We start from the raw sequence: 13,345 nt of genomic DNA on the forward strand, positions 1-13,345 counted from the left end.
TCCCACGACTGGGTGCCCCAACCACACCCACTTACCTGGGAGGTTGCTGCCACTGCTGATGGCCCTGCTACCAGGCTCAACCTACTGCTCCACCTCTCTTGGGGCTGTAGACACTGACAATGGCCCTGTGACAAGGTGCTGGCTGCAGGCACCATCTGTTGCACCACCTTCCTGGGAGCATATGCAGGCTATGCACCTGCACATCCCAATCAAGGGGATAACAGCCAGAAATCACTGACAAAAGAGACAGCTAGGATCCAAACCAAAAGCAACCCTAAGGCCCCAAAATGGTAAACCCTCACAAGCTGCCAGGGATGTTCCTACATATAAATAGCCTTCCAAAACTATGGTAGATAATTGTTTCCTCTAAAATCACAGGGCAAGAGAAAAATAAGCAAAATGAAGAAGCAGAAGAACCATTCCCAGTTAAAATAATGGAGGCATTCCCCTGAAGAAGCAAATAAAAAAACAGAACTCTTCAGTCTAACAAATACTGAGTTCAAAAAGGAGATAATGAAAATATTGAAGGAATTAAGAATGGATATCAACAGTAATGCAGATTACTGTAAAAAGGAACTAAAAACTATAAGGAGGAGCCAAGAAAAAAACAAAAAAATTCATTTTCAAGATGAAAGCTGAGATAAAGTCAATGAATAGCAGAATGAATAATACAGAAGAATGAATAAGCAACTTGGAAGATAGAATAATTAAAATCTAGCAATCAGGACAGCAGAAAGAAAGCCAAATTTAAAAAATGAAATTGATATAAGATATCTATGGGTTAATATAAAGTGTGCAAATCTATGCCTCCCAGGGATACCAGAGAAGCAAGCAAAAAGGGGACTGAAATTATATTTGAAGACATTATGGCTGAAAAGTCCAAAATCTGAAGAAGAGAAAAAAAAAAACAGATATAGGAAGCACAGAGGGTCCCAAACAAGAAGAACCCAAACAGACCTACACCAAGACATATTAAAATAAAAACAGCAAAAGTTAAAGATAAGGAGAGGGAAAACAAAGAGTTAATTTAAGGGAATCCCCCCATAATTCTAACAGCAGATTTCTCTACAGAAACACTAAAGGCCAGAAGGGAGTCGCACAATATATTCAAAGTCCTAAAGGAAAAAAAAAACCCTGCAACCTAGAATAATCTACCCAGCAAGATTATCATTTAAAATAGAAAGGGAAATAAAGAATTTCCCAGACAAGCAAAAACTAAAAGAATACAGCAACACTAAACCTATCCTAAAAGAAATATTGAAAGGTCTCCTCTAAATGGGAAAGAAGTAAGAAGATATAGGATGGAGGAAATTACAATTGGAAAGTAATCACTTAAGTGAGCCAGTATAGATCAAAAAGGGGGGGGGGGAGAAACCTGCTATGAAAGCAATGATAAACACAAGCAACAACAAAAGGATAAAGATGACAATGTAAAAATGAACATCAAAATCATTAAATGTGGGAAAGGAGAGAAAAAGTCTAGACTCTTTTTAAACGTGTTTGAGCCTGTATGGCTATCATATTTGAAAAGTGGGGTGACCACAAGTCAAAAACAAACAATAAATTCACAAAAACCAAAAAGAATAAGATACTAAATAAAATAAAAGGAAGTCATCAAACCACAAAAAGAAAACAAAAACAAGGAGAAACATAGACTCAACTAGAAAACAAAGTTGAAAATAGTCAATGGAAATAAATAAATAAATAAAAATAAATAAATAATAAATTGTCACCAATACAACAACTCATGACGGTGCTGTGTCAGAGGGAAATGTGCTGGGCAGCCCATATCTCTTCTTGTGTTCAGAGGATAGGATGGGAGCTACCATCAGCAGTTCAACTCAATGTGGCTCCATTTTCTGGGCTTTGAATGTGGAGATTGTCCAACATATACAGACAATTATCTAAATAAAAGTAGAATAGGAAAAATAAAATAAAATAAAATTAGCCAATGGAACAAATGCTCCAATCAAGTGACACAGAGTAGCAGACTGGATAAAAAAACAAGAGTCGACAATATGCTGCTTACAAGAGACCCATTTTAGGGCAAAGGACATACATAGATTGAAAGCAGAGGAAAGGAAAAAATTATTTCATACAAACGAAATGACAAGAAAGACAAGAAAGCAGGAATTGCAATACTCACATCGCACAAAAAAGACTTTAAAACAAAGGCAATAAAAAAGATAAAGAAGACACTATTTAATGACAAAAAAGATCAAACAAAAAGAGGATATTACACTCTTCTACATAGATGACCCCAATAGAAGAGTACCCAAATATAACGAATACTAATAGACGTAAGGCAAAAATTAATGGGAATACAATAATAGTAAGAGATTTCAACACCACAGTTATATCAATGGAAAGATATTCCATACAAAAAAATCAATAAGAAAGAGATCTTAAATGACACAATCAAACAATTAGACTTGTTATTTTCAGGACCTCATATCCAAAAACAAAAACCAAAATGTACATTCTTTTCAAATGCACATGGAGCATTCTATAGGATTGACCACACACTAGGGTACAAAACTAACCTCAACAAATTTAAGAATATAGAAATTATTTGGATTGTCTTCTCTGATGACAACGGCTTAAAACTACAAATCAACCACAGGACAAGAAATAAGAAAAAATCAACTACATGGAGACTAAACAACATACTAGTATAAAAACCAACAGGTCAGTGGGATCAAGATGGTGGAGGAGTAATACGTAGCACTCACTTTCTCCCACAAACATATTTTTTAAAAACCCATCTACATATAGAATGATTCACACAGAATATCTACTGAATCTGGCAGAAGACTTTAAAACCTCCAAAAAGAGCAAGAAACGTTCCATATAACTGGGTAGAACAAAAGGGGGAAAAGTGAGAGAGAAAGAGAAGAAATAAAAAAGGAATCAGGATGGGACAAGCACTCCTGAGAGGGAGCTATGAAAGAGGAAAGTAATTCATACCCAGGGAGGCAACTTGATGGGAGATCAGCTGCAGTGGAGAAGGAAGCTCAAAGCCCTGGAGAAAAGTGCACTAGACAGAATGAGGAGAGCAAAGCAGAGAGAGAGCCACACAGACCATAGGTACCACTGCTCCTGGAAACCACAGCCTGAGATATTCAGGCAGGGGCTGGGCACTGAGACTTGGGATCCAGAGGTCAGTTCCAGTGAGAGGACTAGAGTTGGCTATGTGGAGACAGCCTAGGGAGCAGTGTGCAACAGACTGGGGAACAGAGCACCACAGTGAAAGGAATGAGGGATGAGGTCTGGGCCTGTAGGGGAAGCAAGGCCCCATTGTTGGGAAGGGTGGGAATAGGAGGGTGGGACTGCCATAGGAATATCTTTTTCTGTGTACTCACAGGCTCTTAGGTAGCAGGACCCCTCAGCCATCTCAGACTACAGGTGGGCATGGCCCGCCATCACAGGCACTCCTACAGCCCCAGACACCTCAGAGGAAGGCCCTGGAACTAAGCACCACCCATTGTTGCTCTCACTACCCTGGGAATACACACAGCCTGCTACTATTACTGCCAAAGGCTCTGGGCACTGCCTATACCTGCCTGAGGGTCACTGCAACTGCCCAGGACCCTGCAACCAGGAGCAGCCTACACCACTTCCCCGTGCGTTCTTGCCACTATTAAGGGCCCAAAAACCAGACACTAGCTACATGCCCTGCCCATTACCCAAATCGCCTGGGAAGCACACAGGCCATACACCAGCACAATCCCTATCAAGGGGATAACAGCCTGCACACACTGAGGAAAGAGACAGCAAGCATCCAAACCAAAAGCAGCCTTGCAATAATATATAAATACATTTTATAAACACAGAGAGAGAGGGAGAGACAGAGATACATAGGTATAAGGGTAATGGTGGCTTCATAGAATGTCTTTGGGAGCATTTCTTCTTCAATCTTTGGAAAAGTTTAAGCAGGATGTGTGTAAGTTCTTTGAGTGTTTGGTAGAATTTGCCCGTGAAGCCATCTGGTCCTGGGCTTTTGTTTGTAGGGGTTTTTTTTATTACATATTCTATTTCATTTCCAGCAATCAGTCTATTCAATTGAGCTATTTCTTCTTGATTCAGTTTTGGCAGACTGTAATTCTCTAGAAAGTTGTCCATTTATATAAATATTATATACACACACACATGCACATAGAGAGGGAGGGAAGGGGAGAGAGAGAGAGCTCACAAACCACCCAGGTGTGTTCTCCCATGTAAGCAGCCCTCCAAGACTACAGTAGTTGTTCTCCCTAAACTCACAGAATGAGAAAAATATAAACAAAATGAAGCTCAGGAATCATTACCAGTTAAAAGAACAGGAGAACTCCCATGAAGGAGCTAATAATTAAATGGACCTCTGCAGTCTAATATGCAGAGTTCTAAAAGGTGATAGTGAAAATTCTGAAGGAATTAAGAACAGATATGAACGGTCATGCAGATTATTTTAGAAATGAACTAGAAAATATAGGAGAAGCCAAGAAAAAATAGAATAGTCATTTTCAGAGAGGCAAGCTGAGTTAAAGGCATTGAAGAGCAGAATGAATAATGCAGAAGAACAAATTAGTTAACTTGGAAGATAGAATAATGGAAATCACCCAATCAGAACATCAGACAAAAAAACAAATGAAAAAACACGAAAGCAACATAAGACATCTATGTGAAAATATAAAGCAGGCCAATATACCCATAACAGGAATTCCAGAAGGAGAAGGAAAAAAAAGGGGGGACTGAAATAATTTCTTCAAATATATTTGAGAAACCAAGTAAACAAAATAAGAAATGAAAAAGGAGAAATCTCAATGGGTACTGCAGAAATACAAAAAACCGAAAACCGTAAGACATAAATAAATCATATATCAACAAATTTGACAACCTGGAAGAAATGGACAACTTTCTAGAGACTTTACAGCCTGCCAAAACTGAATCAAGAAGAAATGTATCAATTGAACAGACTCATCACTAGAAGTGAAATTGAGTATGTAATTAAAAAAAAAAGTCCCTATAGGGAGTTCCCGTCGTGGGGCAGTGGTTAACGAATCCGACTAGGAACCATGAGGTTGTGGGTTCGGTCCCTGCCCTTGCTCAGTGGGTTAACGATCCGGCGTTGCCGTGAGCTGTGGTGTAGGTTGCAGACGCGGCTCGGATCCTGCGTTGCTGTGGCTCTGGCGTAGGCCGGTGGCTACAGCTCCGATTTGACCCCTAGCCTGGGAACCTCCATATGCTGCGGGAGCGGCCCAAAGAAATAGCAAAAAAAAAAAAAAAAAAAAAAAGTCCCTATAAACAAAAGTCCAGGACCAGATGGCTTCACAGGCAAATTCTATCAAACATACAAAGAACTTATACCCATCCTTCTTAAACTCTTCCAATGGGACCTAATCAGACTTACAAGCTTTTGCATAGTAAAGGAAACCATAAAAAAATGAAAATACAACCTATGGAATGGAAGAAAATTGTTGCAAACAATGCAACTGACAAGGGCTTCATCTCCAAAATATACAGACAACACATACAACTAAACAACAACCAACTGCTGTAATTAATAAGTCCACAAAAAACAAATGCTGGAAAGGGTGTGGAAAAAAGGGAACCCTCCTACATTGTTGATGGGAATGTAAATGGGTACAACCACGATGTAAAAGAGTATGGAGGTCCCTCAGAAAACTAATATAGGACTACCACGTGATCCAGCAATCCCACTCCTGGGCTTACATCCAGACAAAAGTTAAAAAAAAAATACATGCACCCATAAATTCATAGAAGCACTAGTCACAATAAACAAGACATGGAAACAACCTAAATGGCCATTGACAGATGATTGAATTAAGAAGATGTGGTATATATACACAATGAGATACTACTCAGCCATAAGAACGAATGAAACAATGCCATTTGCAGCAACATGGATGCACCTAGAGATTATCGCAAAAAGTGAAGTTAGGTTAGAAAGAGAAGGACAAATAGCATATGATATCACTTATATGTGGAATCTAAAATGTGGCACAAAGGAACTTACCTACAAAACAGAAACAGACTCACAGACGTGGAGAGCAGGTTTGTAGTTTCTGAAGAGGGATGGGGAGGCAATAGTGTAGACTGGGGTTTGGGGTTAGTAGATGAAAACCATTACATTTAGAATGGATAAGCAATTAGGTCCTACTGTCCAGCACAGGGAACTATATCCAATCTCCTGGGATAGACCATTACGGTAAAAAGCATGTTAAAAGAATGCATATATATTTACAACTGAATCACTTTGTCATAGAGCACAACACTGTAAATAAACTATACTTTAACAAAATAAATAAATAGACTATTGATAGGATTGTCTTCATTGCCATTTTTTCCCTTCTTTTCTGGTTGTTTTTGCAGTTCTTTGTTCTTTTTTGCCTCTTCTCTTGCAGTTTGATGATTTTCTCATCAAATGCTTCTCATCAAATGTGTTATGTTTGCCTTTCTCTTTACTTTTGTATTTTCTATTGTAGTTTTTTCCTCTCTGCTTACCATGTACTTCATATACGTTGACCCCAACTACATCTATTTGTTTTAAACTAATATTCACTTAAGTTCAAAGATCCTAACAGCTCTAATTTTTTGTACCACTCCCTAGTTTTGTTTTCTATGTCGTATTTTACATCTTCATGTCCATCCCTTGACTGTTCCTTGCAGTTACAGCTGACTTTACAATTTTTGTCTTTTAACCTTTCTAATAAAGGTGGTTGATTCATAGTCATTACTGTTTATTGGCCTTTAATGTGGGACTTTCTCCTTCCTACGATTTATTTCTTACTGTTGCTTTTTCCTTACTTAAGAAGTCCCTTTAAGACTTCTTTAAGGTCATTTTAGAATTGATAAACTCTTAGTTTTTGCTTATCAGAAGACCTCATTATCTTTCAATTCTGAATAATAACCTTGCAGGGTAGAGTATCCTACGTCATGGTTTTTTCCTTTTAACACTTTAAACATATCATGCCACTCTCTTCTGGCTTGCAAGTTTCTGCAGAAAAATCAGCTGCTGGCCTTACGGAGTTTCACTTACATGTGACTCTGTGTTTCTCTTGCTGCCTTTAGAATGCTGTCTTTAACTTTGCCATTTTAACTATGACATGTCTTGGCATGGGGCTCTTCCACTACATTTCGTTTGGAATTTTCTGTGCTTCCTGTACCTGGATATGTTTCCTTCTTCATATCTGGGGAGTCTGCAGCCATAATTTGAACAAAACATTTTCTACTTTTTCTCTCTTCTTATGGGACTCCTGTAATGTGATTTCTGGTATGCTTTATTTTGTCTCAGAGGTCCCTTAGACTATTCTCATTTTTTTAACTTTTCTTTTTAGTGTTCTGATTAGATGATTTTCATTATTCCGCCTTCCAAATTGCTTATACATTCTTCTGTATCACCTAATTGGGTCTTAATTTCCTCTAGCATATTTTGCATTCCAGTTATTATATTCTTCAGCTCTGGCTGGTTCATTCTTATACTTTCTAGTTCTTTGTTAAAATTCCCAGTTTCAGTTCCTTCAGGCTCTCAAATTCCTAATTCCAGTCCCATACACCTGACAGCCTTCTGGACTTCCTTGGTTGTCCCACCAGCTGGCCCCAAGCAAGGCCTGGAGCAGGGAGGCCATCTGCCCCACACAGCTCCACAGGATGGACTGACTCTACCCTCCTGCTCCTTTTCTCACCTAAGGTCCCAAGGTCCTCATTTGGACAGTGTCTGTGGGCTACAGCTGAGAGAAGTGAGGCTCTAGGCTGTGCAGATGACCTTGGCTGTGCAGCTTCAGATTCCATCCGTTTCCCTAGAACATCTTGACCACTCACCCCTTCACCACGATCTCCAACAGAGCAGCAGCAGTGCCTCCTTCCACATCACCATTAGGAACCTGGTACAAGGAAGCAAGCTTCTCTGTGAGATATCACTGGTGAGAGCTCTTCCTTCCAAGCCTGGAGTGTTCCCCTGACTTACCTGCAGTTTTAACCATCGTCCCAGACTCCAGAACAAACATGAGGAGTATGTGGCTTGGCTTTTGGTCAGGATCCTAGGTCCAGTTAGGGTTCAGTCAGGTCAGCTTAGGTCTAGGGAAGGGACTCTAGGGCTGAGAAACAGACTGCTCATTCAGTAACTAATGTCTCAGTGCCTTCAATATCTGGGGATTGAGCCTTTGGCCCCTGAGTTCAAAAGCAGAGCCATTAGCAGTGAGGCTTCCTGGACTAAGCTCAACTGGTAGAGACTTTACAGTCACTCTTGGAGGTAGGTATCCAGAATTTGAGAAATCCACGAGTGTAGGGTCACAGCAGTTTAGAACCCTAGGTGGATGAATCTAACCCTTCAACCTTGTGGCTGGGGAGACACTCAGAATGGGACAGGATTTGCCTTTGTCCAGGCTTGTTTCCATTACAGTTTCCTGGGAGCTATGTTCTGGGTCTGAGTGGGCAGCCCTGTCCCACTCTGTGCTCTGTTTATCTTCTTGATGCTGTTTCCAGCGCCACAAGATGGATGACCTCCTGATTTCCTATATTAGCCAGATGCTCACAGCCATGAGCAAACAGCAGGGCTTCAAGAGTGGCAAGTGAGCAGTGGGAAGGTAGCCCTGACTCTGTGTCTTCTCTTTAGGCAGCAGCTGGCTCAGGACTATTGGCTACCTCTGCAGCCAGGGGAGATCTCTGCCATATAGTCGGTGAGGCTGGGTCAGCTGGCCACCATTAACCATAACAACATGACCTCTGATTCTTACTACAGAGAGATGGCCTTGCAGCTCCCTTCCACCCACCCCTGAAACACCGGGTTGGTTTTAGTCCTGGTTTACCATGGCCTTCCCAGTTGTAAGAGCCTGTGGTCTTTAGATGCCACTCTTAGACCAGCCCTATCATGCAACTTCTTTTGACTTTCTGTGCACCACTGGGGTAGGGAATCAAGAGGACAATGTAAACCAAACCAACCAAACCAAGAATATTCTGAAACCTAAGGGACTGCCTCAACTCCCCTAAGTCCAGGAGCCTCGGCTGGGGTGAGGAAGACAGGCCACTTTTATATACTACAATGTGAGTGTTGAGTCCCTGTCCAAGCACCCCCTGATCATCTCGGGGCATAAAGCACGTGTTTCATCCTCTGGCCGTGTAGTGTCTTTGCTGAGAGATGGGAAGGGCGGTGTGTGGGGCCAGGACAGAGTCCTGTGGGAAAATGGCCTCTGTAACTGTCTCCTTGGTCTGTGTGTGCAGGGTCAAACTAGTCTGGGTTTGGGGGCTAGAATGCCTGAGCCCACAGTGTGCTTGAAAGGGACTTAAAGGGACTGGCTAGGACCGGGGCAGGTTGGGGGGAAATGCTGATGTCAGCCCGGGAGGTGGAAACCTAAGCGTGGATGGGCTGGAGATCTAAAAGGGGAACCAGCTTCTGGGCCTTATCTAGGGATACTGGATCCAGAACGACCCTTTAACCTGGCCAGAATCATCTCCTTGGCTCATCAGGAAACCTCTGAAAACCCCAGGAAAAATGCTGCTTTGGGTTAAATTCTTACATCCAGTGGGTGCTTATAAAATATTACTTTGTGACCAGGGTGGAACAAACAAGTCTGGACATGATCTGGGGAGGTCTACGGTGGGGTCTTCATATGCGGAAGGTGTGCTTTGGTGGTGAGGCACCCTTCTTGACTGTGGCTGGAATGAGTGCCTGGAAAAGTGATGAGGATTATCCCCCTGACGCAGGCATATTTTTAATCTTCCCTCAAGGTCCCCTTGATACTTCAGCAGAGCCATCCCAGTTCCACTTGCCCTCATATACCCAAGTGGCTGGGATCACCTGTAACTAGGCATTGAATCACTCCACAGGGAGTGTTACTTCTGTTCTCTCCAGATGTCTGTGTGGGAGCCAGAGAGGCTAGCTGTTGAAATGGAGGTCCCAAACCAGAGACCCCTGCTTTCTGGGATGACAGTGTTGCTATCTAAGGCTTTCATGCCCAAGACATGTTTATATGACTCCACAGGATAAATCACAGCCAGTGTTATGGTGGTCTTCCCCTACATATCATCAAATAGATGGGGATACTCAGGTCCAAAGAAGGAGTGTGAATAGGTGATGGTCAAATAGTGCACTTCAATTAACTGCTTCTAACATCGGACTCCCAGACAAAAGGGGCTTGAGACGCTTGTTCTAAGTTCTAGTTTCCCTTCAAGGCCAAAGGCTATTGGGTGGACATGAGATTATACCAATCATCTCATTGTGGAATTAGCCAATGACAAGCTATTAGGAAGTACCTAAGTACTCCACTGCATACAGGCTGGCAATATGCATGTAGGATGAGATCTTTGCCCCCAACTCATGCTCATGTCACATCTCATTATATGACTCAGGTATCATCTCCTAGTCTTTGTCAGTCTCAGTGACCAGAGAAGGGTCCAAAGAGTCTCAATTACCTTATGACCTTCCTGAAAGGTTCTTTATTGGTGAACATGCTTGTGTTCACCACAGCCATTCTTTTAGCAGGGAATGTTATAAAAGTTTAGGATGAGATAAATCCTATGACACACAGAGAGCAAACAACTCCAGCTCCAAGACAACTATTTTCCCCTTGTTCATACCATTGAGATGCATTCTTTATAGAAAGCCCGGACCAGAATGGTTCTCCTGACAACCTCAATGGATCTTCTGCATTCCTTTCTTTAACATCAGATCACCCTGAGGCACAGAGAAGAAAGTGAAGAAGGCAAAAAAAATAAAAAAATTAAAAAATAAAGTGCAACAACAACAAAAAATATTGCAACCAAGTATATCGATTTCCCATTTACCGAGTTCTAAGCCCCACCACTGGCTCCAGGACTTCTGGGAGGCACGAGGGAGGTGGTGGAGCTTGCTGGCTGGACGTGAATCCACAGCTGGAAAGGGTTTTTGAACTTATCAGCAAGAACAATATTTATTCTAATAAACGCACAATTTATTGTAAAAAAAAAAAAGAAAGAAAGAAAATGAAGAGGGCAAGGTATGGCTAAATTTTCCCTAAGAACATACTATAGAAGAATGACTTCATGCTAGTGGAGCAAGAATATACTGTTTTAAAGGATTCCTGGGAGGATGATTCAACAATGGGAGTCTCAGGATTGAATTTCATGATAAGGGCCTCTTTGAAGGGTTCTGTGAGTCCCAAGGTCTTTGTGGCAGAGTATCACTATGTCTCAATGAAGGGGACCTGTCTGATGACCCTTTGGATGGGAACTTTGTTTGACAGTCTTCTTGGGGAATACTGGTGGCGTGGCCTCCCCCTTGGGCGGCAATGGTGGTCTGACATCCAACTCGGTGAACACTAGCGGCTTGATCCTCTCTGTGGGAGACTTGGGTGGTTTGACATTCCCCGTGTTGAGCGCTGGTGGTATAATGCCATTCCTGCAGGAGGGGGTTTGACGTTCTTGTTGGGTGTCACTGGTGGTTTAACATACTTCTTGGGGGATACTGGCTGTGTGACATCCTCCTCAAGGGGCACCATTGGTTTAATGTGTCCTTTGTGGAACACTGGTGGTTTGCATCCTCCTTGGGGGGCACTGGTGATCTGATTTCCTTGGAAAGCCCTGGTAGAATAATGTTTCCTTTGGGAGGGTACTGGTGGTTTGATGGCATCTTCCTTGGGGGACGCTGTAATACAGAGGGAACTTGGGTATCTTAAGATTCTTTGGATCTAGGCTGATCAGAAGGTAGGCATGATTCTTCGCCTATGTTAGGGGCTGTTTCCAGAATGTTGGGGGGTAGGGGATAAAAAAGACATACATATCGATTCCTTAATGTTACACTACCCCAATCTGTGTTTATTATGTGGTGAACTCAAAGATATCTATTAAATGTTAGAACCACTCCCAGCCCCTCAGGCTCATGCTTCTAAGCTTCCTCCCCCAAGATTTTGGGCAAACTTATACATGGCCTTTCAATTCTTTCTGGTGCAAAAAAGTCCATTATGTGAGGGTAAGGCTTACCAAGGAAGCTCTCACAAAGTAGGGACTAACATTTGCTTAAAGATTATATATTTTACAATAAATGCTTTCAAATAAGCATATAGAAAAATGAACACATTTTTCCAGTAGAATTTAAGCTTCTAGAGGGAAGAGACTTTGACTCCCTTGCTGCTATATTTCCAGTTCCCAGAAAAATGTGTGTCACATACTAGCTGCTTGGTAAATATTGTTTGACTAATTATTAGTAGAAAAACTGGTAAGAGAGAGTTACAGAATTTAGACCTACTTCATACTCAAGAAAAAAATTGTAATGGATAAAACACAAGGAAAAAAGCTTATTTAAATTAATTAAAAACAATAATTTTTGAGTTCCCATTGTGTCTCAGTGGGTTAAGGACCCAATGTAGTATCCATGAGGATGCAGGTTCGATCCTGGCCTCATTAGTGGGTTAAGGATCTGACATTGATGTATGTTGTGGCATAGGTTGCAAATGTGGCTGGGATATGGTGTTGCCATGGCTGTGGCATAGGCCTGCAGTTGCAGCTCCAATTTAACCCCTAGTCCAGGAACTTCCATATGCCACAGGTATGAACATAAAAAAGAAAAAATAGCAATAATAGTGTGGAAATATGAGGCTCAAATCAAGAAAAACGTGATAATCCAAAGACACCAGCCCACACCAAACTATATACTGTCTACAATAAACTCACTTTAGATATAAAGACATAGATAGATTAAAGGTAAAAGGATAGAAAAAATTGTGATATCGTTGTACAACTATAAATGGAGTAAAATTCACTGAGTTAAAAAAGGATAGAAAAACATATATCTTTTTAACTCTATTGAAAAGAAAGATGAAGTTACTGTTAATACTGCACCAAGTAGATTTCAGAGCAAAAGTGTCAACCAGTGCTAAGACATCAAGTAAGAGAAGTATATTATCTAAGGAAGGATTTCTAGAGAATAATGCTGACTAGCTGTGCATCTCCCCACACATTCTCTTAATGACCATAGAGAGCAACAAGGAGAGAACAAACAAACAAAAAACAGAAAAAACATCCCCTCAAACAAAAGAATACAAACAGCAAGTTAAGCAGGTGTGGAAATAAAGCCCAGGAAGCAGCAGAGTTAGTGCTGGAGCTCTCAGTGGTGAAGAGAGATCAGAGAGAGGTATGAAGAAGAGTGAAAAATGCAGGGAAGCTTTTGTGAGGGGTGGCACCTGGAAAAGGTCAAACAAAGGATTACCCTAAGAAGGAGAGATCTCATGTTGAACAGGAACTACTGACAGCAGATCAGAATCCTGGCAGTGAGAGCACTGGGATCGAAAGGAAAGGATTCCAAAGTTTAGGAGACTGGAAAGAAGTCTTGGAAGATGGCTTCTAACAGAAAGCGGGCGGGGGGGGGGGGGAG

Source organism: Phacochoerus africanus, chromosome 11, assembly GCF_016906955.1.
Source record: "Phacochoerus africanus isolate WHEZ1 chromosome 11, ROS_Pafr_v1, whole genome shotgun sequence".
NCBI classification, from domain to species: Eukaryota; Metazoa; Chordata; class Mammalia; order Artiodactyla; family Suidae; genus Phacochoerus; species Phacochoerus africanus.